Source organism: Balaenoptera physalus (assembly GCF_965194825.1).
Source record: "Balaenoptera physalus genome assembly, chromosome: 16".
Lineage (NCBI taxonomy): Eukaryota > Metazoa > Chordata > Mammalia > Artiodactyla > Balaenopteridae > Balaenoptera > Balaenoptera physalus.
Genome location: NC_138898.1, coordinates 22,256,291 through 22,283,771, shown reverse-complemented (window position 1 = coordinate 22,283,771; position 27,481 = coordinate 22,256,291).

The following is a 27,481-nucleotide window of genomic DNA, read 5'->3' as shown; positions in this document are numbered from 1 at the left end:
CCTATTCTGGGCCCTTTATCAAATTTTATTCTCATCTCTGGATTACCCTTCCAACCATCCATCCGTCCATCCGTCCATCCATCCATCCATCCATCCATCCATCCATCCATCCATCCATCCATCCATTTACCTATCCATCCACCTATTGATCCCATCCATCTATCCATCCATCCATCCAGCCAGCCAGCCAGCCATCATCTAACAAGTGCCAGATTCTGTGCCAGTCAGTGAGACTGTGAGTGTGTGTGTGTGTACAGTGTGCCTATATCTGTGTCCTGCTGTCTGAGGGCCCCTTCCCCCTCCCTCACTGCCTCTCTTTTTATCTCACTCCAAAGCCACATTCCCTTTCTCTCTACAGAAGAGCTTTGTTGAATTTTTGCTCTGAGTCTGTGAGCCATTCGTGGTGTGTGTTTGTGTGTGTGTGTGTGTGTGTGTGTGTGTGTGTGAACATCTGTCAGTTTCTCACGTCATTCCCTCTAGGGCTTGGGCTGAGGTAGTTCCCAGTCTCTGGGTCACTGTCATTCACGCTTTGTCCAGCTATTTGTTAATTCATCCACAAGAAGTTTATTAAACACCTGCTTCCTGCCAGGACTTGGGTTGGTCCGGGCTGTGCGGGTGTGTGGTGTGAGCTCACGGCTGTCTGCTGTCCACCACCCTGCCTCCCCCTCTCCTGTCCCTGCACTTGCCTGCACAGCCCGGGCCCCCAGTGTGTGTACTGGGCCCTACCCCCTCCTCTGTGTGTGCTCCTCCTGCAGCCTGCAGGCCAGACTCCCATTTCGCTCACAAGTTGAAAACTCAAAGCCAATTCGCAGCTGACTCTGGTACCTCAAACCCAGCATACGACAAGCTCACTGCATCATTTCCGCACCTCTGATGGGTTTCTCTCCCTGTTCTCATTAGCGCAGAGTGTCATTGCCTGCCTGGGTCCGCAGCCAGGAGCCCCGAGTCATCTCTGAGTCCCCACTCTCCTGCCACCCACAGCCCATCTGTTCTCTTTCCTGTAGAATCTTCCTCCAAAAGCTGCTCAGCACCCAGCCCCCACTGTCTTACCAGCCCCTCCCGCAGCCGGCCCAGAAAATTGAAGCCTGGACCACTGCATCCATCCCTTCAGCCATCCAAGCAGCAAACTTGCCCCAAGCACCCACTGGATCTCTGCTGACGACACAGGCCCCAAAGCCCTAGCCCACGTCGTGCAGGAGCTCATCAGAGTTCAGGGGAAAGACAGACCAGTCGTCACTGCTCTACAAGACGTGTGATGGAGATTCCCAAGATTTTCTGTCACTTTGGTCACTACACTGTGTGTGTTTTGGGAGGTGACATCTGTCTTATTTGCCTTGGCCACTTTTTCAGACCTTCTTCCTCCTTCCAACCCTCCAGAATCGGTGCTCCCCAAGGCTGCGTCCTCCTGCTTCTTCCTCTCCTTCCACGAGCTGTCTGTGCCCAGGGTTTCAGAGATCCTTCTCCGTGCAGAAACTCGCTCGTGCACATCCCCTGTCCCTTCCTCAGCCCCATTCGGATGCCCCAGCAACGTCACAGACTTACCAAGATAGGATCAAACTCCCCATCATCCCCACCCTCCTCCCAGATGGGAGGTTCCTACCTCCCATCTCCAAGACCAGAAACCCAGACATCACCTTCTCTTCTCCTTTGCCCTCCATTTCCAATTCAGTTCCAATTTTGTACCGATTCTTCCTCCAACATCTCTCTCCAGTCTTCCCCCTTGCTCCTGCCCATCCTCATGGCCAATATGGTTGCCCTGGCAACGGCCACGCTCTCCCTTCTCTCCAGGCTCCTCTCAGCAGGGGAACGTGCTCGCTTCCCTCTAACTTGTAGAGAAGCACGCCATCTTGTCCTGTCTCACTCCTGTCCACTCTCTCCATCCATCTGCAGAAGCCTTGGCTTTAGCAGAGCCGCCCCCAGTTCCTCTGGGCCCGCCATGATGCTCGGTAAATCCCTCTACCGACTTCCTGTTCACCAGATCAGCAGTCTCTATCCCATCGTGAAAAGAAAATCCATCTGCCCAATGGAGAGACCCCTGTGGATGTCCCCTCCTCTCTGTCAGCAAGGCTGCGATGGCCTCTTTCCCTTCCCCTTCCAAACCCATCTTTCAGGAATAAGGCACCATATCCTCTTTGATGAAGCCCCTGACAGCCTCTCTCCCAATATCCCATTATATCCCCATCATATCCCAGGAACATCCAGGCATGCCTTGGTTTGGGTGCCTTTCTGCACACCAGACTGAACCTTGTGTCTGATTTCTTCTCCGATGTCAGCACAGAAGAGGGGCTAGGGGATATTTGGGTCTGGGGCAGGAGGAAGGATGGACAGACAGATGGAATTTGTACCTGTGGGTTTCCTCTTTCTCTTTGTTCTTTGTCAGTTTCCTTCTCCTCTCTCTGTCACCCTAAACTCTCTTTTTTAATAAAGATTACTTTTTGGTCTCACCTGTGATATACAAATATATTATCTTAAAATATTAGAACATCACATATGAGACTAAAGTCCCTTCCCCTGTCCCCCTCAGCCTACATCCTGTTCCTCAATTCCTTTCCCAAGAAGAAACTAGCATTATCAAATTAGTGCAAAAAAATTCATCTCACACACACACACACACCACACACACACCTAAATAGCAGCTAAAATAATACCGAGTGGTGAAAGACTACTTTCCCTCTAAGATCGGAACAAGGCAAGGATATCCACTTTCATCACTCTTATTCAACATCACATTGGAGGTCCTAGCCAGTGCAATATAGCAAGAAAAAGAAGTAAAAGAACATACAGATGGGAAAGGAAGAAATAAAACCTTCTCTCTTAGCAGATGACGTTATTGTCTACATAGGAACTTCTAAAGAATCTACAAAAAAGACTAGAACTATTAAGTGAGTTTAGCAAGGTCACAAGATACAAAGTCAATCTACAAAAATCAATGAGCAATTGGAAATGGAAGCATATATATTCCCCCAGAAAATGGAGAATGTGGTTTGGTAAACAGTATTCAAAATACTGTTGTTGTTCTTGTTTTTAAAAGAAATCGCCTCATACTATGTATATTATTCTCTCGTGAGCTTTTACACTCAACAGTTCTCTGAGGGCTCCTTTTCCTTATTAGAACATATATTGAAGTCATTTCCTTTCCTCTGCTCACAGGATTCCAGAGAAGGGCTGAACTGGAGTTTATTTAGCTCTTCCCCTCCAAGGATGGACATTTTGGTTGTTTTTACTTTCTCATCGTTATAGATAAGGCTGTACCAAACACATGCTGTCTCCTTCTGGCTCCCTCTTCTTCGGGTCCTAGGGGCACTCCAAACCTTGCCTGTGCATTCAACCGTCTCCTGGCTCCCTGAGAGCTCTGTGTATCTCCTTCCCTGCCTCATTCTCTCTTAGTTTGTCCCTCATCTTTCCCAGTTCTTTTTGGACTTGGCCCTAGTTATTGAGTGTGTATGTGTGTGTGTGTGTTTCTGTGTTGCCTGTTCCCCACCCTGTATGTGGATCAGTAAAGGTCCCATCAGGAAATCGATGTCACAATCAAATTAGGATAATCTGAGGAGGTTTCCTCTCTCTGGGGACTTTCTCAGGTTTTATTCTCACCCCCGGGCTACCCCATCCTCTCACCTACCAACAAAGACATAGGGAGCCTGTTCCAGGAGAAGAGCTTAGAGTGTGTGTGTGTGTGTTAGGGGGTGTGTGCCTGTGCATGTGCCCATGTCTCTACCTGCCTGCCTGTGGGTCCCCTGAAGGCCCCACCTCCCTTCTTTTTTTTCTTTTCTAACTTTTTAATCTACACCACATCTTGCTCCTCTTGCTTCTGCCTTGATCTCTCTCGCTCAGCCATGTTCTTTCCCACTTTCCTGAGAAAGTGTTATGCATTTTGCTCTGTGTTTGTGCGTCATTCCTGCTGCGAGTGTTATGTGTGTTCATGCGCGTGTGTGCGCGCACAGCTCGCCCCCTCAGCTCTGTCTCTTTTTTTCTCAAGCTTGTAGCTTTTTACTTTCTCCATGTCTTACTGTGGGTGTGCAACACGCACAAGTGTACACGTGTTTGGATAATGCTTCTCTCTCTGAGGCAGGGTCACGATCTGGTCCCACCCTCTCTGTCATCCTTCATGACTCTATGTCCGTATGCCTTTCTGTCTATCCACAGCACTGTTGCTGATCCGCGTACTAGGGTCTGTCTGTCCTGACCATCATTCCTCCCCGAGTCCTCCTGCTTCATACATCCTCACATCGCGGGGCCCCTAGTTCTTTGTCCTGGATCTTTCCCTCTCCTGCTTTTCACCTGCTTCCTGGATGAGTTCACAGAGTACTTCTTGGCACTGACACCCCAGTGTCCTCCTTCAGCCCTCCTTCAGCTCACACGCAAACCCAGTGCATCATCTCGCAGGTCTCCAAATGTGTTCCTCTCCCAGCTCTCATTAGCGCTGAGCATCAACACCACCTGGGGCTTCGCAGCCGGGAGTCAGTCATCTCTGACTCCGCTCACTCCTGCCGTCCACCCCCAGCTGTCCCCTCTTCCTGTCAAGACTCCCTCTGAGGGGCTGCTTGGCACTTCCCTCCCCACCCCAATCCCTTCAGCCTCTCAGAGCTTGGTCATCAGCTCTTTGATGCCTGGACCACCCATCCATCCACCCAATAAACTTGCCCCAAGCACCCACTGGGTCTCTGCTGAGGACCCAGGCCCACATCCTGCAGGAGCTCAGAGACCAGTTATCACTGCACTACAAGATGGGCGATAGGGGCTTCTCACAACTCTATGTCACTCTGAGCATCAGTGTGTGTGTGTGTGTGTGTGTGTGTCTGTCTGTCTTGGTCACTTTTACAGATGCTTCTCCCTCTTCCTGGTGTTGGTCCAGCAATGATGCTTCTCGAAGCTGCACTTTCCTCCTTCTCTCCCTCCTAGACTTCCTTGTTATTCACTCCTGGGGGTTCAAGGGCCCCCTCCACAAGATGCCGCCCTACCTCATGTCCCCCCCTTACCCCCAACCCAGGCCCTTTGTTCGGCGTAAGATCCAGAGCCCAAATATCCACAGTTCCCTCCTTGGCTCCACTTGATGGTCCCACCAGCATCACAGACTCCCCAAACCAGGACCAAATTCTTCATCTCCCGACCAGAGCCATCTCCCATTTCCAGAGCCAGAAATCTGACGACCCTTCCCCTCTTCCTGCCCCCACCTTTAATCAGCCCCCAGTTCTTCACAATTCTTTCCCCAAAGGCTTTCTCCCACCTCCTCCTTGCTTTTCCCCATCCTCACGGCCAGTGTCGTTGCCCCGGCAACGGCTGTCCTTTCTCCCTCCTCCCGGGTACTCTCGGTTGGTGGGTTTGCTCTCCTCCCTCGCACCTGAAGAGAGATGTTCCCGTCTCCCTCCTGTCTTCCCTCTCCTTCCGTCCACAGATGAACTGGGGTGGGGGGACATTAGGTACTGGTCATTTCTCTCCTGTCCTCTGCAGTGAGGTCCCCTGCCTCGGCCCCCATAGCTCTCCAGCAAGGCCTCCTCCACCTGCTCGGTGATGACCAGCCGGCCCATTTCACTCCTCACTCCCTCTGCCCCCCAGCGGCCCCTGATGCTGGGGGCCAGCACTGCTCACACCGAGGATGCCTGGTTTCCCCCCACCTCTCAGACCGTGCCTCCTCTGTTTCCTTTGGAGGGTTCCCCCCCTACCCTGTCAGTCTCCGTGGGGTCTCAGGGTTCCCCAGAGCCCTGTCCTGGCTCCCACCTCTCCCCAGCCATGCTGAGCTCCGCTCGGCTCAGGCTCAGGCCACTCTGCCCAGCCTGCACCCCAAGTGTTGGCATGAGGGAGGCTCCCTTTGGACTGGGTGCCACAGCCCCTCTCCTTCTCCAGACCCCCACCTCGGGCAGAGAAAAAGGCCTTGGGTCCGGGGTCCTCCCTGGAGGAGCCCCTGCTGACCCCTCCCTTGGGGCCTTGTGGGACCCAGCAAACACTCCCTGGGCAGCACCAAGCACCGCGCTGGTGGTCATCTTTCTCCCACTGGGCTGACCTTCTCTTGGGGTCTGCCCTGGAGGGAGGCTGGGCAAGTAGGTGTCTGTGGGTCTCTTCTCTTGCACTCTCTTGGTCTTTCTCCCCTCTGGCTTCATCTCTCCTTTTGGAAAATAATTTTTAAATTCCACGGGAGATATAAGAACCGATTATGTTTGTAAAAAAAAAAAAATTAAGGCTTTCTATATAAGACTGAGGTCTCCGTTGACCCCTGTTCCCATCCTAGCCTCAGTCAGGCCCCAACAGGACTCTCTACAATGCAGGGACTTTGAGGAGGGCCTGTTGACATAGGTACTGATGTGTGGGTTAGGGGATCACCAGAAGCCACGGATGGTGGCCGTGAATTGTTACCACCACTGGGAGAAGTTTCCAGAATCATGTAGAGAGGGCTGCCTCGAGAGGAGGAGGACACAGCAGCCTGAAGTCCAGGGGACCAAACATACTGACCTCCCCCATCCCTCCCTCCCTCTGATCATCCCACTGGCCAAGCTCGGCGGGAAGCTGGGGGGCTCAGGCTGGGGGTCCGCACAGCCCAGCCTCTTGAGGGTTGAGAGCTGGGAGGAGGCAGAGGGTGGAGCGTGGAGCTGCGGGGAGTTGTCTGCACCCTGGGGCACCCCAGGGTCTATCTGTCTCTGGGGCCCTCCTCGGGCTTAGTTCTTGGCCCTTTGGTCGCATCTATCCACCTTCAAACGCACATGAGCGTCTCCTCGGAGCCCGGGCCCGGGCCGGGTCGTGTCTGTGCTGAACTGTGTATGCGCCACACCTCCACCCCCTTGCCTCCCTTGGGGTTCTGCTCCCCTTCTTCGAATTTTGAAACTTTGACGTGCTGCTCCCTCGCTTGCTGCCTCTAACTTCATCTCCTTCAGCTCTCCAGAGGAGCCTGATTGAATTTTGCTCTGTTTGTGCGTCATTTCTGCTCTGTGTGTCTGTGTGTTTGTGTGTGTGTAGCTGCTGCTTCCGCCGCAGCTTTCTCTCTCTTGTTTCTGAGGCTTGTGGAGTTTTTCTTTCTCTGTATCTCACTGTGTGTGTGTGTGTGTGTGTGTGTGTGTACAGGTGTGTTCATGGTCAAAGTTGATTCCCACCTTTTCTATCCTGCTTCACCTGTCTCCCTGTCTGTCCATCGTCCTTCCATCCATCCATCCATTCATCCATTCACCCACCCACTCATTTATGGGGTTCTTGGAGAGCTCTGGGCCAGGATCTATGTGTCTGTCCTGTGTCTCTGCATGTTCTTCCCTAACTACTGTACCTCCTCCACTCTCACACCTGGGGGCGCCTGGAGTCCCCTCCCGTGCCCACTCTCTCTACTCCATACATATTCCATGGACCGTCTTGCCCATGCCCTCCATGTGTGTGTCCCCCACTATGCTCCTGGAGATGTGATCCTCTCTGAGCCAAGACTGGCTGGGACTCCCCCTCAGGTGTCTTAAATCCAGAGCGTCATGTCACCCCCACTGCCTCTCCACACCCCTGGTGGGCATCGCTTTCTGTTCTTAACAGCGCTGAATATCACTCTGCTGCTTGGAGCCCTGGGTCACTTCTGTCTGTCTCCCCTATCACTCATGGCCCACACGGCCCCCCTTCCTGTCAAGTGACCCTCGAAGAGACTGCTCAAGACCCCTGCCTGATTCTTCAGCCCTGCCTCAGCAAGGACCCAGAAATTTGTACCTGGACGACATTCATCCACCCGTTTACCCATCCACTCACCCACCCGTCCACTTGCCCACCCATCCACCTATACACCCACCCATCCAGGAGACATTCAACAAATGCTGTGGAACACCTACCACGTGCTCTGCTGAGGGTCAAGAGCCCAAAGTCCCAAGCTGTGTCCTGAGGAAACTCAGAGTTCAGGGGAAGACAGACCATTTATTACGTCATGAGAAGATGAGGAGAGGCATAAAAGCTCCCTAGGTTGTGGTCTCTGAGTCTCACACTCAGGGTGTGCGTGGGGTCTTTCTGTACATCCACTTCTGCAGACGGTCTCCCTCCTCACCCTTCCAGCATCAGTGTCTGTCAGGCTGTGTTCTCCCCTTTCTGCTCATCTCCACTCACCAATTCTCCCTGGGCCATGCCATCCACGCTGGGGGTTACTGACACCCCCCTCATTCTTGCCTGTGTTTACCCAGGCCCATGTATCTAAACATCTTTCCATCCCCACTTAGGTGTCCCCAGCATCGCAAACTCACCAAGTCTGGGAGGAAATCCTTGACTTTCCATACCTCGTCCCTGTTTCCCCATCTCCGGGAACAGAAATCGAGGCCCCCTGCTCCTATCCCGCCTTTCACCTTTGCGTTTGGTTGATTCTTCCTCTGAACCCCCATCCCCATCTTCCCCTTCACTTCTCTCCATCACCCTTGGTCAGTGTGGTTGCCTTGGCAACGCCATGTTTCCCCTCTCCTGGGTTTTTCCGAGACAAACACGCTCACCTCCCTCCATTGACCTTTTGTTCCCGGTACCTCCTGTCTGCTCTCTCCTTCAGTCTACAGAAGAGCTTGGGAGAAAACAGTAGGCTCAGACTTTCTCCCCATCATCCCCAACCCCCCTGCAACCACCTGCAGCTGAACTGAGCCCATCGTGGTGCTTGACTGAGGCCTCCACTGACGTTTAAACAGAATCAGATCTTTACTCTCCCCCTCTCCCCTGGTCCACAGGGACCCTGCCTCTGGAGACTGGTTCTGCCATTTGGACCCCTGCTCCTCCCTTAGCTCCGGGGACGCTGAGGGTCCTGGTTTTCCTCCCACCTCTTGAGCTGTCTCTCCTCTGTTTCCTTTGGAGGCTTCTCTTCCTCCCAGGGCTGCGGCATCTCTGCTCTCCACAACCTTTCCCTACCTCCCTCACCTGCCCTGCCTGCTTCCTGCAGGTCAGTTCCACCCCTCCCAGGGCCTGGGGATTATTCGCACTTTGGCCACGTCTGACTGTGTCTGTGGTCCAGCCTCTTCCTGCTGAGCCGGGACCTCCACATCCATTGGCCGGAGGGGGTGCCTCTCCTTGGCATGGCCATCACGGGCCTCCCCCGCCCCCTCCCATTGTCTATCCAGAAGAAGGCCCGTGTCCTCCCAAGAAATGCCGGCTGACCCTTCCCGGAGGGAAGCGCCCCCAGGGGGGTCTGGAGCACCCAGACACGTGTGGGTTTGTATGTCTTGGGACAGGGTCTTCGTGTCTCAGCACAGAGGAGGGGCTGACCAAAAGCCGTGGCTGGAGGGGAGGATGGGCGGATAGATGGATGGAAGCTGTGTCTGTCTAGAGGATCTCTTATTTCAACTTTCTTGTTCTCTTTCTCCCCTGTTGCCTCCCCTCCTGTTAAAATCAGTATTTAATTACCTAAGTGACACACGAACACATCATCTTTGTATGAAAAAGAAAGTATCACAGATAAGACTAAGGCGTCCCTCACCAAGGGGGGAAAGTGGCGGGGGTGGTGGTGGTGGGATGAATTGGGAGACTGGGATTGACATATACACACTAATATGTATAAAATTGATAACTAATAAGAACCTGCTGTATAAAAAAATAAATAGAATAAAATTCCAAAAAGAAAAAAAAAAAGACTAAGGGGTCCCTTTGACCTTCCTCGCATCCTGTTTTCCAGCCACTTCCCCTGGGGAAACCACAGTCATTACTTTAGCAGGAATCATTCCATACTAGACACATATACACACACACATTCATAGATCCTTACAAATACATATATACACATATACGTACATGTATGCTTTTTTCCTATGGAAATAGAAAATATTTTTGGTAGGTTTCGGTTTAGGGTGTTTTTCTCCATAGAAATTCTATTGAGCTGTGACTATTGTTCAGCAAGATTCTTTTTTTTGGCCGCACCGTGCGGCTTGTCGGATCTTAGTTCCCCAATCAGGGATCCAACCCGGGCCCACGGCAGTGCAAGCGCCAAGTCCTGACCACTGGGCCGCCAGGGAATTCCCAGCGAGATTTTTGACTGAACAATTTTTGGGGGTCTCTTTTCCTCTCAGCACGTAAGGGTGTACACCAGCCTTTTTATCAGCTGAATGGTAGGTATTCCAGAGAACAGACACACCATGATTTACTTAGCCTTTCTTCTGGTAATGGACATTTAGATGATTTCTACTTTTTTGCCGTTAAAAAAAGATTGCCATGGACATTCGTGTCCCCGCTTCCCTACTCTGCCTTTGCACTCTCGTGCCGCCTTCCGGGTCTCTGAGTCACTCTGTCTCTCCTTGCTTTCCTCATTCGCTCAGCTTCTCCAATGTCCCTGTTCTTTCTGGACGTGGTCGTTACTCTGTGTCCCCGTGTGTGCGTGCGTGTGTTCATGCGGGCACAAGTGTGTGTTGTCTGTTCTTCTCACTGTGGGCTTGTGTTAGTCAGGACCCCAACAGGAAAGAGATGGAACATTTGAATTTAGGAACATTTGAGGAGTTTATTTACAAAGGCACGGTGCTGTCAAGTGCGGTAATAGAAGAACCCTGAGGGATTTTGCAGAAACCTGGGGATGATAGCGGTAAAGCTGTGACCACCTCTGCTACATAGGGGATGAGGGGTGGGTGTAATGACCAGAACTTGGAGGCAATAGTCGTGGAGGAGGGCTGCCCCGAGAGGAGCAGTGACCTTCAGTCAAGGGACCAGCCAGCCAGAGGTGACCCACGGAATCTCTCTTCTCCCCCACCTGTCTCCTGCTAGGGCATCCCATGGGCCAAACCCAGCTGGAAGCCAGAGGGCAGGGAGCCCACTGATGGTAGTCAGTGCAGTCAGTCTCCTGGAGCAGAGGAGAAGTGTGGAGGTGGGAACTGGAGGAGCCACTAATAGACATCTAGAACTTTCTCTGTCTGGGCCCTTTATCAGGTTTTGTTTCCAGTCTCTGGGTTGCTTCATCCATCAATCCATCCATCCCCCTCCTTTCATCTGCCCATCCCTCTCCACTCATCCATCCAGCCCCCTCCACACATCCATCCGTCCATTCATCCATCCAGCCTTTCACCCAGAGCCTCTCCCCATGCCCTGAGCGGGGTGGGGTGTCTCGTGAGGTGCGTGTGAGCACACATGGGCCTGTGCCTCAGTGTCTGCCCGCCCCCCATCTATCTGCCTGCGTGTCTTGCCGCCCCCGCTTCTTTTCAACTTTCTTATTGACGTCTAATCCCCCTTCTCTTCCTGTATCTGACTGTGTCTTGCTCATCTCTGCTCTTTCCCTCTCTCCAGAGGAGAATTATTGAATTTTGCTCTGAGGCTGTGCGTCATTCCTGCTGCGTATATGTGTGTGCGTGCTTGGGCTGACTGCCCTTCCCCCGCAGCTCTCTTTCTTTTCTGGGGGCTTGTGGAGTTTTGTTCTAAAGCCTTGAAATTCTCTTTGATTCCCTTGATCCTGGTTACCACCCCCTTCCCTCACAGGAAACCTGTTATCAGGAAGGTGACCAGCAGAGTGGTCACACATGAGTCTTTCTCTTTCGGGTCCCATTATCTGATTTTATTATTACTCCCTGAATTTCTCCATCCATCCATCCACCCATCATCCACAAACACACAGCAGCAGGTGCCAGGACCCATGTCCTTTCTTTGCTCCATCTCTCCACGTGTGAACACGTGTGTGTCTCGTCTTTTCTGCTGAGACGTGATTAGAGCTGGCTCTTACCTTCTCTCTTGCTCTCCTTGCCTGTTTATCTGCCGGCTCCTCTACATGTTCGTAAACAGCTTGATTAGTTGAGTGTCTGTCTGTCTTGTCCTTCCCCAACTCCTCCTCCTCCTGCTCTCACACCTCCCAGGTCTTCTGCTCACTACACATACATTCCTGGACACGCTTGTCCCCTGTCCTCTGTGCTGATCTCCCCACCGTGCCTCCGCAGCTCAGACCTCGTTCTCTTTCCCTCCAGCCACAGACTTGAACTTGAGGAAGCCCTTACCCAGCTCCTCAACTCCACTGCACTGTTTCTACACCCACTCGATGTCTTTCTGTCTCCATTCTCATTAGCACTGGGCATCACCACCACCCAGGTCTCCACAACCAGGAGCCCCAAGTCATCTCTGACTGCTCCTATTCTTATCTCCATGGCCCACCTGTTCCTCCCTTCCTGCTTCTCCCTCCAAAGCACAGGTTAAGACTCCCTCTCTATCCCCTGAGTCCCTGCCTCAGCTCAGATATAAGAATTTTATGCTTGGACCATATCCATCCATCCATCCGTCCATCCATCCACCATTCCATCCTTCTAACCTAATTGAGCATCCACTGGGCTCTTTGCTGAGGACTTCAGAGCCCCAGGGGAGACAGGTAAGTTAACATGCCATGAGAAGACAGTGATAGAGCAGTCCCAAACCTTTCTGTCACTCTGAGCTGCATGCTGTGTGTGTGTGTGTGTGTGCGCGCGCGTGTGCACGTGCACATGGGGAGAGAGAAAAGGAGAGAAAATGGGGAATCTGCCTATCTCTTTCCTCTCTTGGTCCCCTCTTCGCTGGATCCTTCCCCATCTTCCCATTACACTGGCATCAGTGCTCCCCAGGGCTGTGCCCTCTTCCCTCCTCTCTCTCCGGGGCCACGTCATCCATCCCCAGGGCTTCAGAGGCCCCCTCCTGTAGACGGCTGCCTCATTTCTGCATCTACTCCAGCCCCTGCTGAGGAAGCACTAGACCCACACATCCACGGTGCCTTCCTCAGCCCCAGCAGTGCAAACCAGTTCAGGGTCAGCCTCCTCACCTTCCCATCCCTCATTTAGGTTCCCTGTGGCCCCATCTCTGGAGTAAGAAATCCAGAGACCTCCCCCTCCCTACACCTTGACCTCCCACCTCCAATCTTCCTACCAATTCCTCCTGATTCCTCCCTCAGCTGTCTCTCCCAGAGGCCTTTTTCTCCTCTCCTTCCTCAAGGCAACATCCAGCATCGAGATGAACAGTCACCTCTCTCCCAGAGAAACAAAATTTTCTCCCCAGACCCTTTGCTCCCACCCAGCACCTGTCCTTCTCTTCCCCTAGTCCCAGAAGAGCTGGGGAGGAATGGGATATCACATGCATCCACCCCTCAGCCTTCCCACTGCGCCCGGCGCACCCAGTCAGTCCTGAGCCCACTCCAGTGAGGGAAGAGGCCCCCACTGGCTTCTTGTTTCCCAGATCCCACGGCCTTGCTTCCCTATTCATCTCCCAGCCCACTGGGGGCCCCTCACCTCACTTCAAGACGCCCCCTCCTTTCTTGCCTCCTACTCTCCTCATGGGCCACCCTCTACTCAGGATTTTCCTCCCACCTTTCAAGCACCCCCTCTTTTTGTTTTTTAAACAATTTTATTGAGATATAATTCATATACCCATTGAAGGTCTACAGTTCAATGGCTTTTTGTACGTTCACAGAATTGTGTATCCATTACCATGATCAAATTTAGGACATTTTCATTACCCCCAAAAAGATCCCCCACCCCGACCCCTCAGCCATCACCTCCCTTCCTTCCCCATCCCCTCCAGCCCTAGGCAACCATTAATCTGCTTTCTGTCTATGAATTTGCCTATTCTGGACATTTCATAGAAATGGAATCATACAATATGTGGTACTTTGTGTCCGGCTTCTTTCACTCAGCTTAGTGTCTTCAAAGTTCATCTGTGTTGTAGCATGTACCAGTATTCCATTCCTTTTCTTGCCAAATGTTATTCCATTGCATGGACAGACCACATTTTATTTATCCATCATCAGTTGAAAGACATTTCAGTTGTTTCCTCTTCTTGGCGATGATGCATGATGCTGCTATGAACATCCATGTACAAGTTTTTGTGCTGGCATGTATTTCATTTCTCTTGGGTATAGACCAGGAATTGAATTGCTGGGCCAGATGATAACTGTATGTTTGATCTTTTGAGAAACTACCAGATTGTTTTCCAAAGCAACACTCCTTCTAGTGCTGAGGATTCCAACACCCTCACTGATACCTGTCATTTCCCCTCAGCCTCACCAACACTTGCTTATTATATATCTTTCTGATTATAGCTCTTCTAGCAGGTATGAAGCGATATCTCATTGTGGTTTTGATTTGCATTTTCCTGATGACTAATGACGTTGAGCATCTTTTCATGTCCTTATTGGCCATTTGTATATCTTCTTTGGAGAAATGTCTATTCAAATCCTCTGCTCATTTCTTAAATTGGGCGATTTGTCTTTTTATTTTTGAGTTGTAATAGTTTTTTATATATTCTAGATGCAAGTCCTTTATGAGATATATAATTTGCAAAAATATTATTCCATTCTGTTGGTTGTTTTTTCACATTTTGGTGGTGTCTTTTAAAGCACGAAAGTTTTTAATTTTGATGACGTCCAGTTTATCTATGTTTTCTTTCATTGCTTGTGCTTTTGGTGTCATATCTAAGAAATCATTCTGGTCCAAGGTCACGAAGATTTATGCCTATGTTTCCTTCTGAAAGTTTTGTAGTTTTAGCTCTCTCATGAGCTATGATCTATGATCCATTTTGAGTGAATTTTTGTATATGGTATGAGATAGGGGTCCAAGTTCCTTCTATTGCCTGTGGAGGTCAAGTTGTTCCAGCACCATTTATTGAAGAGCCTATTCTTTCCCCGATTAATTGTCTTGGCACCTGTACTGACAACGTATTGACCATATTTGGGCAGTCCCTCCTAAGTTTCCTTTGCTTCCGCTTCTGCCTCCATCCACCCCTCATAGGTGTTGCTCTCCAGGGCTTGGTCCTTTCTTTCTCAGATTCTTGAGTTGCCTGATCCCCTGGAGGAGATTCCCGCCCCCTAGGTGGCACTACCTGTCCACACGCTAACCTCCCAGCGCTCCTTCTCTCTTGGACCCAGATGCTCTGCTGAGCCGCAGTGGCACATTGAAGGATGCCGTGGACATCCACGGGCACCTTCTCACACTTGGTGTGATCATCACAGGTCTCATCCTTTCTTCTTCCCAAAACCGTGCCCTCCTGCTCCCTCCCACCTGCCCACCTGCCCAGGTCAGAACCTGTGTTAGTCTTCTAGGGCTGCTATAACAGAGTACCACAAACTGGGTGATTTCAAACAATAAAGATTTATCCTCTTACCGTTCTGGAGATTAGAAGTCCAAGATCAAGGTGTGGGCAGGTTTGTTTTTTTCCTGGGGGCTCAGAGGGAGAATCTGTTACATGCCTCTCTCCTAGTTTCTGGTGGTTGCAGCTACCAAACTCCAATCTCTGCCTCTGTCTTCACATGGCCACCTGCCCTCTGGGAGATAAGGTCATATTCTGAGGTTCTGGGCAGGATATGGATTTGGGGGAACACTATTCAGCTCAGTACAGAATCCCAGGCTACCCCTCCGCTCACACCGTCCATCCCACTGCAGCTCAGCCCCTCTGCCTCCTTAGTGACTGAATCCAAGCTCTCCCACTTTGCCCGGCCTCTGCCCCCAGGCAGGCCACCAGGCTGATCCCTGAACACAAGCTCCGGCTTCCTCCTGCCATGCCCACCTAGCTGCCTGAGCACCCTTCCTAGAAAACCTTTTTTATTATTGAAGTATAGTTGATTTACAACGTTGTGTTAGTTTCTGGTATACAGTTAAGTGATTCAGTTATATATATATATATATATACATATATATATATATATATGTGTATATATATATATATTCTTTTCCATTATGGTTTATCATAGGATAATGAATATAATTCCCTGTGCTATACAGTAGGACCTTGTTGTTTATCCATCCTATATATAATAGTTTGCATCAGCTAATACCCAACTCCAATTCCATCCCTCCCCCAACTCCCTCCCCTTTGGCAACCACGAGTCTGTTCTCTATGTCCATGAGTCTGTTTCTGTTTCGTAGATAAGTTCATTTGTGTCATATTTTAGATTCCACGTACAAGTGATATCATATGGTATTTGTCTTTCTCTTTCTGATTTACTTCACTTAGTATTATAATCTCTAGTTGCAGCCAAGAAGCTGCGAATGGCATTGTTTTGTTCTTTCTTACGGCTGAGTAGTATTCCATTGTATATATGTACCACATCTTCTTTATCCATTCCTCTGTTGATGGACATTTAGGTTGTTTCCATGTCTTGGCTATTGTGAATACTGAGTACCATGCCTGGCCAGCTTGCTCCTCCCCAGCCTGGCTGTTACCTGGTGGCCTTCTATTGCACCCAGGCCCTTGGTCCAACTTCAAGGTCTTTCTGCACCGGCTGCTGCCAACTCCCCCAGCCGTCTCTCTCTTGGTGGCACTCCTCCCGTAGCCCAGCCCCCCGAACCACCTGAGGTTCTTAGAAAGTCTGTTTCCCACCTCCAGGCCTTTCCTTGTGCTGGATCTTGGCCAGGAATGCCTTTCCCTCTGGTCTGACACACAGCTGGGCTTCTCTCGGGACCCAGCACTCTGTCCTCCCTGAAGGAGCCTTGCTGACCCTTTTCCTCTGGGGACACCCACCAGCCCACATGATCACCCCCTAGGGGAGGCCAGACACCAGTGTGGGGAGGTGTTTTCCCCACTGGATTGTAAGCTTTTGAGAGCAAGGTGCGTGATTCTTTCAACAGGCTGTGGGATGTTTGGGCAGAAGGATAAACGGATGGACACACAGATGTTGTATCTGTCTGTGGCTCTCCATCTTTCTATGTTAGTTTCTCCCTCCTTCTTCTGCCTTCTCTCTCTTTTTCTAAAAAAAAATAACTTTTCATTACAGAAATAACACAGGAACAGTTTTGGTTTACATACTAACATGTTACGGACAAGACTAAGTTTTCTTTGGACAACCCCCGATTCCTTCCGGGAGGGAACTCAGGGGATCAGCGTGGGGGGGGGGTGAGTCCTCTGCACCCCCTTTCCTAGGTACTCATAGAAATGCAGTGTTTTTAGTTCTTTTTTTCCTCCTAAATCTAAATGCTACTGTAGGGACTTCCCTGGCGGTCCAATGGTTATGACTCCGTGCTTCCACGTCAAGGGGCCCGGGTTCTATCCCTGGTCAGGAACTGAGATCCCACATGCTGCACGGTGTGGCTAAAAAAAAAAAAGCTACTGTAAGTGTGTGTTGTTCTGTAATGGGTTTTCACTCGATGATCCAGCTTGGATTACTTTCCCTGGCAGCTCACGGGGAAGCTCTGCCATTCTTTGATCCCAGGTGTAGTGACCAGAGGACTCTGACGTGAGTGTTTACTTAGCTGATCCCTCGTTTGATGAGTAGTTAGCTTGTTTTCACTTTTTCCACTTTATCACCGTTCCATACACCGTTCCAAACAACGGTGATAAAGTGAAAAAAGTGAAAACAAGCTAACTACTCATCAACGAGTAGTTGATGGAAGTTCCATACCAACCTCCAGGGCCCCTGCCTCCTCTTCTGTCCCCCTCTTCTAGGTTCTAGCCCAGACCTGTCCAGTGTAGTGGGAGCTACGTGTATAATTCTACAGTTTGTAATAGCCACACTAAAAAAGTAGAAAGAACACGTAAAAAGAAATAGGTGAAATTAATAATATATTTTATTTAATCCAAAGTATACAAAGCATCACTGTTTCAACAAGTAATCAATATAAATATTTAGTAAGGAGTTATTTTACTTCTTCTAAGGTATGAAGTCTTTGGACTCTTGTGTGTATTTTACACTTGCATCAGATCTTGATTTGGACTAGTCACATTTCAAGTGCTCAAGAACCACATGTGGCTCCTGGCTCCCCTATTGGACAGCATAGTTCTAGAGGGTTCTCAGCATTTGTCCTTAGCCTGTCCTTTTTGTCTGTCTGTCTGAGCATTCCCATGTCAGCCGCTTGTGTCTCCAAGTCACTCTGTCTCCCCTGTCATCCCAACTGTTCATCCACCGTGTGCTCCTCTGTCTGTGCCTCCCTGAGGATTCTGCTCCCCATCCTTTCTCTGCCCCGTCTTCATCTCTATCAGCCGGGCTCCCTCCTTCTCTCCAGAGGGACCTTTGTGAATTTTGCTCTGAGTTTGCATGTCATCCTGGCTGTGTGAGTGTCCATATGTGCCACCCATCCCCTCAGCCCTCTCCTTCTGGATCTGTGGCATTTTCTCTAACTGTATGTCAGCCTCACTGTGTGTATGTGGTATGCCTATGTGTCCATACATGTCTGAAACGTGTTTCTCTCTCCGGGGCGTGGTCAAGGTCCCTGGTGTAACCTCCATCTGTCCGCCCATCTTCCCGTCCGCCCACACAGTGCTCGCTGAGCTCCAGGCACGGTCAGTCCTTGTCCTTCCCGCTCCTTCTTGGCCACCTCCTCCCTCTGCCTTCACGTGAGGTCCCTGCTCCCTGTCCTGGCCCTGCTCCTCTGGCTGACACCCCCGTTTCTCCCCCGCAGCCTGGACTCTGTTCCAACCGCAGCCTCATATTTGAAGCCAATGCAGACCTAGAGCTTCTCAAGGCATCTTCACACCCCAAGTGATCACCTCCCAGGGTCAACCAAACACTTCGTGGTCTCACTAGCACTGAATCGCCACCCTCCTCAGGCTCAGAGGCCAGGAGTCCTCTGATTCCTTCCTTTCCTGCCACCCATGCCCAAATGTCTCCCCCTCCTGCTGAATCGCCCTCCAAGTGGCTGTTCAAGACCCCAGCCCAACTCCTTAGCCCCTGTCATGGCTCAGGCATGGATCAACCACTCCATTCATTCTTCTACCCATTCACCCATCTGTTTGCCTCCCTTCCTTCCTCCCTCCCTCCCTCATTCCCTCCTTTCCTTCCTTCCTCCCTCCCTCCCTCCTTCCCTCCTTTCCTTCCTTCCTTCCTTCCCTCCTCCCTCCCTCTTTCCCTCCTTCCCTTCCTTCCTTCCTTCCTCCCTCCCTCCTTCCTTCCTTTCCTTCCTTCTTTCCTTCCTTCCTTCCTCCCTCCCTCTCTCCCTCTTTTCCTCTCACTCATCCATCATCCATCCATCCATCCATCCATCCATCCATCCATCCATCCATCCAACAAGCATGCACTGAACACCTACTGGATGCTCTGCTGAGGACACAGACCCCACAGCCCAGGCTACATCTTGGTGGAGCTGAGTCCGCAGGGAAGCAGTTATCTGTAATGAGAATATAGGGGTAAGTCCATCTCATGTTTTTATGTCACTCTGAGCATCGGTGTATGTGGTTTTGTATGTGAAAGAGAGAGATGTCCCCACGTCTCTGAGTCCACTCCAGGCCCCTCTTCTGAAGTACCATGCATCCCACTGAGGACCCCACCAGCCTCATAGACTCACCAAGTCTGCTATCAGCTCTGTGTTCCCTCCATGTCCCAAATCCGGGACTGAAAACATAGATTAGCCCCTTGCCCTCTACCTGCCTCCCACATCCAGCCCATGGCTGATCCTTCCCCCAAAGTCCCATCTTCTCCATCCTCCCAGTAAATGTGGTTGCCCTGGCAACAGCTGTCCCCTTCTCACTCTCTCCCCTGGGCTCTCTCAGCAGGTAGACATGCTCACATCTCTCCCACCTGAAGAGTCATGTTCTCCGTTGACATTTTGTTCCCGATTCCTTCTTGTCCTTTCTCTTTTCATCCACAGAACAGTTGAGGAGGGACTCTCAGCTCTGGCCATGTCTACCCACTCCTTCCCCAATCCTTGGTCCTCTGTAACCTCCCATGGCAGCCATTCTGTGCTCACTGGGGTGGCTGGATGAGGCTTCCAGACCCCATGGCTCATTTCCCCTCACCTCCCTCATCCATCCAAGGTCTCTGACGACGGGGGTCTATCTTGGTGTCTGGACCTCCTTTACTTCCCTGACCCCCACCTCTGGGGTCATCCCTCTTCTCTTTCCTTTGCAGCCTCCTCTGCTTCATCCACCTCTCTGTGCTCATTCTCCTAGGGCCCCATCCTCCCACTCCCCTCTCTGTGTGCTGCCCTGGGTGGTCTCCCTGGAGGGCCTGGGTAAGCGGCCTCATGCTGACCATGCCCGGCACCCTTCTCTCTCCCCGCTAGAGCTCTGCTGAGCAGGGTCTCAGGTGCTCTCCAGGAGGCCCGTGCCCTCCTCAGAGAAGTATTTGCCCACCTCTCCCTGGGGCCCCCACATTATCGGGTGAGGATTCCACACACCCTCGGCACCCAGGAGTACGTGTGTCTGGGCATCTCCCCCAATCTGCTTCGCACACCGCTCCCCCTGCCTCCAGGGGCTGGGAGCTCCGTGAGGGCAGGGTCTGCATCTGATTTCCCTCTCTGTCTCAGCACAGAGGAGGGGTTGATGGACAGACAGACCAAAGATCTGGAGGCCTCTTCCTTCTCCTCAGTCTCATGCATCCCTTTGCCCTCTCCAATTTTCTTCCTTTTCTAATTAAAAAAAAAAAAGTTTTTAATTATACATGTGATATGTGAAGGCATCTTCTTTGCATAAACTTAAAGCATGATGGGAAAGACTGAGAGCTCTTTGCCTCTCCTCATCCCCAGCCCCGCTCCAGGGGAACCACTGGGACCCAGTCTGTGTGAGTCTGTCCGTCTTCTTATTTAGATAAAATGGAATTGCTTTGCGGGGGCGGGGGGGGGGACCCAGTCTGTGTGAGCCTGTCTATCTTATTTAGGTAAAATGGAGTTGCTTTGAAGGGGGGGTATTTTAAATATACGTGCTATTTACTGTGCGCAGGTTTTGCCAGCAAGCTTTCTTCCCAGTGGCGAGTCTTCGAGCTCTTTGGTGAACACGCCGACCCACGGGCACTGTGCTGGAGCCGGCTTGTTCCAGCTGCAGGAGCCAAGGGCAGCCATCTCTTCCCAACTCTATCCAGTGATGGCACGTTGGTAGCTTGAAATTGACCTTGGCGGTTGTATTTACACCACAGAAATCAACAAAAGCTACAAATTGGGAATTTCCCCCCCAGAGAGCCAGCCCGCCAGCCCAGCCCAGGATGCACCCTGTTTTAAAAATCTGCTCCAGAGCACATTCCAGAATACATGTGGTTGATTAGCTCCCCTCCTGTGGATGGACACGTAGGCTGTTTTCTCTTTTTCACTATGGCAGATAGAGTTGCCACAGACGTCCGTGCTCGGACATCCCTTCCTGCCTTTTTCTCTTCTTCTGGGTTCGGGGTTGGCCTCCAGAATGTGTCCCTGTAACCCAAGTATGTGGTTCTTTTCTGTCTGTCTGTCTTGAGTGTTCACATAGCTGCCTGTGCAGATGTCTGTGGGGCTGCCTCTCTCCTTCCCTCCTTCTTTCTGCCTCATTTTTTTCCCCTTCGGATTTGGCCCTTGTCCTGAGGGTCACAAGCGGTGTCTGCTTCTGTGTGGACCGTGGGTCACAGGGGAGCCCCTCTCTCTGAGGCTCCATAGCAGGCTTTCCTTTCCACTCCACACGCCCCTGACCCCCGCCCGCTCTTCTCTGTGTGTGTGTGTGCGCGCGCGTGCGCGCGTGTGCACGAGATGTGTGCCTGCATCTGCATCTGCCTGCCTGTGTCTCCCTGAGGCTCCTACCTCGTCCTCTTCATTTTATTTTTTGACTTTATTATTGATGTGCCCCCCACCCCCGCCTCTGTCTTCATCTCGCTCCGCTCTCCCGAGGAGCCTTATTGAATTTCGCTTCGAGTGTGTGCGTCATTCCTGCTCTGTGTGTATGTGTGCCTGTGTGTGCGCGTGTGTGTCTGCTACTTTCCCCTCCAGCTCCTTCTCTCTCTTTCTGGAAACTTGTGGAGTTTTGCTCTTTCTCTGTGTTTCTCTGAGTGTGCGTGTACCTGTGTGTACACATACGTGGACCACGTCTCTCCGGGGCATGGTCAGGGCTGGCTCCCACCCTCTCCATCACTCTCAAGGACTCTTCATCTGATGGCTCACCCATCCACCTGTCCACAGAATGTCTGGTGAGCTCTGGACCAGGGTCTTTCTGTCTGTCCTGTCTCTCTTCTCTTTCCGTGATGCCTCTCCTCTCACACCACCTGCTCTGTGCACAAACTTACCCACTGCCCTCTGTGAGGACACGTCAGTCTCCTCCTGCACTTCAGAACTAGCCCACCCCCATTCTCTCTTGAGCCACAGATTGGAGCCAGTGTGGACTGGTCCCCTCCACAGGTGCCTCAAACTCATCCCATCGTCTCCACGCCCCCAACCAGCCCCTTTCCTGTTCTCATTAATGCAGAATGCCACTGCTTCTCCGGTGTCGTCCTGCAGCCAGGAGCCCTGAGTTGTCTCTGAATACTCCTGTTTAGCCACCCATGGTCCGTTTAGTTCCCCCTCCCTGCCAACTCTCCCTCTAAGGGACTGCTTGAGACCCCCATCCTCTCAGCCACTGCGGAGGCATCATCTGGATTGATGAGTGGACGACTGTATCATCCATCCATCCATCCATCCATCCATCCATCCATCCATCCATCCATCCACCAGCAGACATCCATCAGGCACCTGGGCGCTCTGAGGATGGGAGTTCTGAAGCCCCAGGCTGAGTTCTAAGGAGTCCAGGGGGAAGAAAAACCAGTCATCACCCACTAGAAGATGGAGTGATGGGGACTTCTAAAGTCTCTAAGTCACTCTCAGCATCGCTGTATGTGTGTTTGTGTGCATGCGAGTGTGTGGTCTGCCTTGGCCACCTCTTCAGACCCATCTCTCTCCTCCCGATCTTCCCTATCAGTGCTCCCCAGGGCTGTGCCTCCTCCTCCATGTGCTCTCATACACCACACTGTCCACACCAGGACTCCAGAGACTCCTTCCACACCAATGCCCCTGTTTCTGTGCTGGCCTCCCCCTCTCGCAGATCCTTCAGCTCCAGCCCCGTGCGTCTGCTGTTCCCTGCTCAGCCCCACTCCGTCATACCGCCAGCATCACAGACTCACCAAGCTAGACCAAACTCTATGCTGTCCACCCCTCATCTACACTCCCCCTCCTCCACCTCCAGGAACAAGAATCCAGGCATCACTCTCTCCCTGACTCCACCCTTCAAGTTTGTGCTGCTTCTTCCTCCAAAATTTCTCATCTTTCCTTGGCTCCTCTTCCTTCCCATGGCCAGTATGTTTGCCCTGGCAACAGCCATCCTTTCCCCTCTTTTGGGGTCCACTTTTCTCCAACACTAGGACAGACGTTCTCCAGTGATCCATTGTTTCTCCCTCTTACTCCATCCTCTCTCTCCATCCACACAAGAGCTGGGAAAGGAACCCTCAGATCTGATTGCCTCCATTCCTGCCCCACCCCACCCGAGCCTTTGCACTTGACCACAGCTGCCCTAGTCCATCGTGATTCTCAAGTGAGCCCTCCATAGACCTCCTGCTTGACAAATCCTGTGGCTCCTTTTGTCTGCTCACCTCCACTGGCCCATCAGGGGCCCTGATTGTGATGCCCATCTTTGCTTCCAGACCCTCTCTCCTCCCTCAGGACACTGGATGCTCCCGGCTTTCCTCCCATCCCTTGGGCCACTTCTCCTCCATCTCCCCCCGTCCTCCCACCCCCCAGTGCTGATGCTCTCCAGAACTCAGTTCTCCTGAGCTGGGACCTGTTCATCCATGTACCTGAGCAGGGAAATAGGAGACAGGGGCTCTATGGACAGCCGAAGACTCTACCCCACCATTCCCACAATGGTTTTCTCTACCAACCTCCTCACCCCTGTGTAAGTCACAGCCATCTTCTTGAGTCCTTCTGGCCACACCCAGTACTGCCATAGGGCTGTCGGATCCCCTCCATAACAACTAGGGACCCTCCTCTGGCCGATCACCACTGTCTTATCTGGCGGCCAGCCTCCAGTCTTGCCCTTCCCATTCACACTTGGTGCGGCTGCCCAAGCCACCTTTCTACTAAATCTCCCATTTGGCAACTCACCCTTTACTGGCCTGACCCCTGCTCGGCTGGTACCCCACTGCCCTCCTGGTCAAGTTCAAGTTGATTGGTCATGCTTCAAGGCGTTTCCGGATCAGACTCAACTCTCTCATTCTTGGTGACTTCTCCTTCTGCCCCATCTGCAGCCACACTGAACCTCTTGCAGTGGCAGGAAAGCACAGGTTGTTTCTCACCTCCCCATCTTTGCTCAAGCTGGCCCTCTGCACAAATGGCCTTTCTCCTGGTCTGTCAGACACCCAGCAAAGCTGGCTCAGGCATCTAAACCTTCTTGAGGAAGCCCAGTGGCCCCTCTCCCCTGAGAGCCTCCATGGTAACGTAGGAGCCTGTGGGAATAAGGTACATGGGTGTGGTGGTGATGGGGTTCTTTCCCACCAGACCATGAGCACCTTGAGGGCAGGGACTGAATCTGAGTTCTCTCTGGCTCTCGGTGCAGAGAAGGGGCTGAGGAATGTTTGTAGCTGGAGGGGAGGATGGATGGACAAACAGAAGACATGTCTGTCTGTGGGTATCTTCTCTTTCTCCTACTCTCTGTCTCTTATCCCCTTTTCTGTTGCCTCTTTCGTTCTCTTCCTTTGGAAAATTAATTTTTAATTATCCAAGTGATAGTGTAAATACATTCAACTTGAAAAAAGTAAAACATTACAGGAAGGACTAAAGTTACCCTAAGTCCTGGTTTCTCACTTATTCTCCCATATGGATCCACATTATTAGATTGGTGTGTATTATTCAGGTAGATAGATGGAAGGAGGGAAGGCAGGAAAGAAGGAAAGCTTCCATGCACAGCCTCTTTCTGCATCTCGCTTGTCTGGGGTCCTGTGTCAGGCTGTGGAGCACCTGTTCTTCTATCCGTCTCTGTGTGCACACCTCTTCCTCTTTGGATCTCTGACTCGAGTTTCCTTCCTTTTCCCATTATCTCTCTTATTGTTGCATTGTCCTTCTAGATTTGGTCCTCACTCTGTGTCACAAATGTGTCCATGTCTCTCACCACAGGGCACACTTGTGGGTTCCTCTTTACCATTTTTCTCATTCTAATTCTAATTTGCTGGGTGACTTCAAACTCACCCTCCCATCAATTCATCCACCAGCTTGGACACCGAGCATCTTCCAGGCGTTGGAGCCTGGGAGGGCTTGCATATGTGGGTCTGTGTGTGTGCCCTCCCCCTGGGCTGTGTCAGTCTCTTGCCTGTCCATGTGTCTGTCTCTCTGAGCCCCTTTCCCTCTGCCCCTTCCTTTCACTGCCTCTGGCTTCGCCTCACTCAACCACACTCTCTCCCTCCTGCTCTCCAGAGGAGCCTTATTGAATTTGTTGTTTGTGAGTCATTCCTGCTGTGTGTGTGTGTGTGTGTGTGTATGCGCGCGCACGTCTGCGGCCTTTCCTTCACTCCTTCTCTCTTTCTGGAGTTTGCAGAGTTTTGTTGTGTGTGTGTGTTTCACTGTGCGTGTGTCTCTGTGTGTTTACATGTGTGTACCTGCCAGTGGGTCACGTCTCTCCAAGGCCTGGTTGGGATTGGCTCCCACCCTTGCTGTCACTGTCACGGTCATTTCATCTGTCTGTCCATCCATCCATCCATCCATCCATCCGCCAACAGCATGTGTGTTAGCTCTGGGTAGGGTCTGTCTGTCTCTCTGTCCTGTCTCTTCCTTCCCTCCCCCTCCTCTCACCCCTGCACACTCCCCAGGGGAGCTGACTCCCTGCCATCTGTGCTGACATCTCCCACCTGCTCCTGCAGCCAAGACCCTCATCCTTTGTTCCCTATCTCTCAAGCCATAGACTTGGAGCCAGCGTTGGCTGGACCCGCCCCAGGTGCCGCAAACCCACTGCATCAGCTTCACCCCTGGGAGGTACTTCTCTTCGCTTCTGTACCAGCAGCCAGGAGCCCAAGTCGTCTCCGGCTCCTCCCCCTTTGGTTGCCCACAGCTGTCTGTCCCCTCTTCCTGTGGAGTCTCCTTCCTCGGGGCTGCTCCAAGATCCCTCGAATCCCAACCCCTTTAGCCCCCAACTCTGGTCAGACACCAGCAACCTGTGTCGGGATCACTGAAGAGGCCTCCTCCGTGGTCCTCCAGCCCCCACTGTCACCCCCTCCTCTTCATCCCCCATTAACTTCAAGAGAGATCGTGAGTCTTCTTTGCTCAAGTCCTCCCATAGCTCCTGTGTCACTCAGAGTAAAAGCCGATATCCTCACGGTGACCCACAGGCCTTCCCTAGTCTATCTGCCCTTTACCTCTGCCTTCATCCCCTCCTCCTCTCCCCCTCGCTCATGTTGCTCCAGCCACGCCAGCCTCCTTGGTGTCCCCTGAACAGAGAGACTCCAGGGCTGTCACCTGAGGTTAAGACGCACCCTTCATGAGGGCACCTGGCTGAGGGTGTCCAGCCCTTGTTCTGTTCTCCAAGCCATGAGCTCTGGTTTGGGGTTCCCTTTGCCTAGAAGAAAGGTTGCCTTTTTCTTTTAAAGACATAGATACAAAAGCCCCTTTAACATTCTTGCCTGCTCTTCCACCATCTGTGTTATTTTTGGATCTATTTCTATTTACTGATTTTACTCCTAGCTATGGGTCACATGTTGTTCAGTTTCTTGGCCCATCTAAGAATTTTTGATTGGATGCCGAACACTGTGAATGTTACACTGTTGATGGTCTGGGTTTTTTTTTGTCTTCCTTTAAGACGTGGCATGCGATTACATTACCTGCTAATTACTTTGATCATCTTGAGGTTCATTGTTAAGCTCTTTCAGAGTGGGTAGCCTTCACTCATGGGATACTTTATCCCTTCTGCTAAGGCATGATCGAATGCTCCATCGGATCATTGAGGTCTCAAGCTCTGGTTGGTCTACGCATGAAGGTCCCCCCACCCTGTATGAGATCTGGGCCGTGTTCAGCTGAAAATTCCCCTGTCTTTCTTTGCCTGGCCTCATGGAGTTTCACTCTACATATGCAAACCTCGCACTTAGTAATGATTCAAGGGGACCCCTAGGTAGATTTCTGGAGATATTTTTCTGCATAGCTTCCTCCCGTCAGGTACTCTGAGCCTCAATTTACAAATTACTCAGCCTACCTGAACTTTGATCTCTGTCTCAAAGACCAGCTCAGCAGTACCACGGGCTCTATTTGGGTTTCCCTTCTCTACACTCAAGATGTGTCCAGGCAGAAAGCTGGGTCAGTTGCAGGGCTCGCCTTATTTGCTTAACTTTTTCTCAGGGATCACTGTCTTATGTCGCTTGCTATCCAATATCTGAAAATCATTTTTTCTAAAATTTTGTCTAGATTCTGGCAGAAGGGTGAATCAAGTCCTTGTTCCTCATTCAGGATGCCTTTTTCTAATTTGCATGAAGGCTCCTTATTGGTTAGTGAGGTGCTGATAGTCATGATCTGTCCACAGGGCCTTTGTACTGGCCGTTCACTTTGCCTGGAAGACTGTTTTCAGTCTTTGACTGGAAGACTGATATCGATGTGGCTAACTTGCTCACTTCACAGGTGTTTGTTCAAATTTTATCTTCTCAGTGAGTTCTAAGTAGATGGCGTCTACTTAGAGTCACAACTTGTAATCCTCATTACCCTGTATATTTCTCTCTATGATACATTTACTTTTTTGTTTTGCTTGTCGCCTGTCTCCTTCCACCAACATGAAAACTTGATGAGGGCAGGGAATTTTGCCTGCTTGTTCACTTCTGCACCCCCAGTGGGGATGGGCCAGCACAACTATGGGGTTCATGGTGGATTTAAGTTGAGGTGGTGTTCTGTAGGTGTCCAATACATCTTGGAGCAACTGCTGGGGCTGGTCTAGGCTAGGGTGGGGAAGAGGTGGGAAGGCCTGGCCAAGCTCCGAGCATCTGGGC